Genomic DNA, 3677 nt, shown 5'->3' with positions numbered 1-3677 from the left:
GCCCCACTCTGGGGCTGGGGTCTACATACCCCGCATACAACCCGGGGTCTGTTCCCCGCCCGCAATCCACTGGTTGCGCTCAGGGACCCCACACCTCTGGGGTCCCTATGAGGACACTGCGCCCTCTTGGCGCTAGGGCACCCCACACTCTCTGGGGTCCCTATGAGGCCTCCTCCAACCCCTACAGCCTCACCCAAGCCTCCGGTATAATATGTAAGCCAAACATAAACTAGAGCCTCCTGGCTGTAACGCAAACATAAAGCCTCCTGGCTAAACCATAGTACCGAATCCTCTCAGGGCTATAGTGAGCTGTACTTGCAAGTCAGGCTTCTTCCCATATCTTGGCTGAGGGAGCTCCTGCCTCTCTGGCTGCTGGCAGGGAACTGCCAGCCTGGCCTCAGTCCTGGGCTTTATAAGGGCCAGGCCCTGCCTCCTACAGGCAGCTGGCTCTCCTTAGTTGCCCCGGCAACCCGCAGCTGGGCTCGTTACCCTGGCAACACTCAGCTGGGCTCGTTATGACCTGCCAGGGCTCTGTCTCTCTCCCTGGCAGTTTCTCCTCTCTAGGAGCAAAGCACCGAGGTGCTCTGCGACACCTTGCAATCTGTATACTATGTTGGCCCCAGGAAATGCATTTAAAGTCTTGCTATCATCCATGTTTAATCTAAGGTTACAACTGACCTGAAGAAGGGGTTCTATGCAGTGGTAGCGCTACTTTAGGGGGTTAGAGGTACTAGGCTGCTGCAGATAGAAGCTTTCACATGAAATGAACACCAGAGAACCCCCAGTGCTCTGACTTATATGATAGAGAGAGTAATCCAGATGTCTTGGCTAAATTACAGCCTACCTTTTTAAACTCACCCTATTGTTTCAGTTGGGTTGACTTTTTATTGTACTACCTATCCTAAACAGATCAAGGCAGTCTGGGCCCTGGCTCACAGCCCTGAACCCACACATGGGAGCAGTGATAATACAGGGGCCCTTGTTTTCCAAAGGAGTAGCAGCATGGGCCCCCCTTCTTCTCCAGCGGTGGCAGTAGGAGCACCTTTACCATCAGCAGCTAGCGAGATTCATTTGGAACCCCAGGGGGAGGTATGCCAATAAGGCTAGGGACAGACACTCAAAAAGCCTGAGCCTGAATTGATTTGATCTTTGCAGGTTAGTCTAACCTGGCTAGGCTAAATGCGTTTTGTAACTGGACAGACATCCCAGAAATGCAGGCACATGCCTGCAGTGGCTCAGGCTAGAAGCTGGGGGTACTAGAGCAGCCCTCCCTTCCTTCCACAGCATGGAGCTGAAGGGTGCATGGCCAGACTCCAGCAGGAGCTCTGATTAGCCCAGCAGGGAATTGATAACAGTGTTTATCACCCAATTAAGGAAATAACAGAGAGACGTTACCAGCTACTTGTTGATTAAGTAGGACCATAGTCAGCATGTAGTCTGGTAGCTAATACACAGACACCTCCTCAGAGAAGAGGGAATTCCTGCTTAGCAGGGAGTGGTGAGGGGAAGGGGAGGAGCAGCATGTAGTCTCTGGAGCTGCAGCCAGGGAGCAGAGGGGAGGGGCCAACCCTGCTGTGGAGCAGAGAGCCCCGCCCAGCCCAGAGAGCATGCTGGGGGTGTCTGGTTTATCTTAAACCAGCAAGGGGTCTGGAACAGACATTGCACAAACCAGCTTGAGCCAAATCAGTTAAGTCTGATACTACATTCAACCAGGTTTATTTCAAACCAGTTTCAGCCATTCTCAAACTGGTTTTAACTGAACATCTGTTCTGTTACAAGTTTAAACCAGTTTCCAATCACCTAAACCGGTTTATGTGTAATGTCTGTCCCTAGCCTAAGAGTCTCACTACCTAGCATTTACCACAATGGCTAGATACATAGGCAGGGCAGGCTGCAGTCTTCTTGTCACAAAGTCATCTGTTAGGGATGACCAGGACCCCAGGTTCTAAAGCAGGGGGTCTCAGTATTAACTTCACATTGAGAGCCAAAGGCAGTTCTTCCCTCACTCAACTGTTGTTTTAGGCTATCATCTGACTCAAGCAGATGTAATCATTAAAATTATGTGTTCAAGCTTTTCTTGCTATGGGGAAGGCTTTATTTAAGAAACAAAGGCTTAGATTCTGGTACCCTTACCATGTTCTATGAGCTGGAGCTTTCAGTGTAATCCTGAACTACCCATATTTTAATCCAGCCCTGTACCTAAATGCTGTGTTACATTGAGTTCTGCATGCCTGTTAAAAAGCACTTATGCTTCCTCCATGCACTTTGCTGGCACTATCCATCCTAAACATGCCCAAATACTCAGCAGGCCTTCTTTACCCTGACAAATAGTTACTGGGAAAACCCTTCTAGATCTGGAAACTACTAGAATAAGAAGATTCCCTTCCTGCCTAATGCAAGATAAAGAGCCATTAGGATTTTCTTCCTCAAGAAGTGCTCTTTGCCCACAGGGAAGGAAAAGAGATTGGTTTCTCCTTGCCAGCAGTCAGGAAGAAAGAAAAAACAGAAAGGAATGAAAGAAACTGGTTCATATGATTAGGTTTTATAAAGAAGTCTGTGTGTAAGTGGACATGCGTACACATGCCTGCCTGTGAAATAAAATCCTATGCTTCCAATCACATATAGGGTGATAGATAGATAGATAATTTCAAATGAGGTTAACAGGTGCATGACGCTATAATATATATGAGTACATACATCTTTATATACATACATACATACATACATGGTACTGCGGTGGCATTGGAGCCACTTTTACTGGCCCAGTTTTGGGGAGTTAAGTCCCATTAGCCCCAGTCTTCCACTGCCTATGCCCCCCACAGGTGTCCTCTTTTTTGAAACTGGAAATATGGGAACCCTACAGGAACGCAGCCCAGAGGTGTGTAGAGCAGCTGACAGCAGGAAAATCTGTGGATGGGAAGGTGCAGGGGGAGAGGGAAGGATCAGGGGGGCAGCTCGAGGCCCCTGTGGTGAGGGAGGGAGTGGGGCAGGGGCAGGGGTGGAGGTGAATGGGGTCCTGGAGTTGGGGCAGGTTGTGGGACAGAGCCACGGGTGGCTCATCCAGAATAAATACTGTACAGGGTCTATGGTTTCAGGAAAAGGTTTTTCTTCTTTTCAAGTTCTAAGCAGATTCATCCAGAGGTGCAGGGGGGTGCGGTCCAGAATTGTGCATGAGATGAGGGTGGGCTGCCCACTGAAGGCTGGGACTCTGAGCCCTGCTGCCTTTGCCCCGGGAGCCATGCGTTGGTAGCATCATGCATCCCTGCCCATCCCATGGTGGGAGGCACAACATGGCATCACATGGCTCCCAGGGCAAAGGCAGCAGGGCACAGAGCTCCAGCCCGCAGTGGGCAGCCTGCCTCTAACCCATGCACAAATCTGTGGGGCACGTGCCCCCCATGCCTCCCATGGGCATTCATGAGGCAGCAGGGAGCCGCCCTCCCCCTGTGCCTCTGGACAAGCCACCCATGGCTCCACGACCTGTCCCTCCCCCTCCCCCCCTCCCCTCCTTCACCATGGGGGCCTCAATCTGCACCCCCGCCCCTTCCTCTTCCACCTCCCCTCCACAGACTTATCTGTTGGGCACTGCTCTACACACCACCAGGTTGCATTCCTGGCTGCATACATACTGCGACTGCTGATGTGTCTATGTCTGTGTGTCTGTACCTGTGCACGCA

Source organism: Alligator sinensis, unplaced genomic scaffold (genome assembly GCF_000455745.1).
Source record: "Alligator sinensis unplaced genomic scaffold, ASM45574v1 scaffold131_1, whole genome shotgun sequence".
NCBI lineage: Eukaryota > Metazoa > Chordata > Crocodylia > Alligatoridae > Alligator > Alligator sinensis.
The sequence above is the reverse complement of the archived record's forward strand: the minus strand, read 5'-3'. Positions refer to the sequence as shown.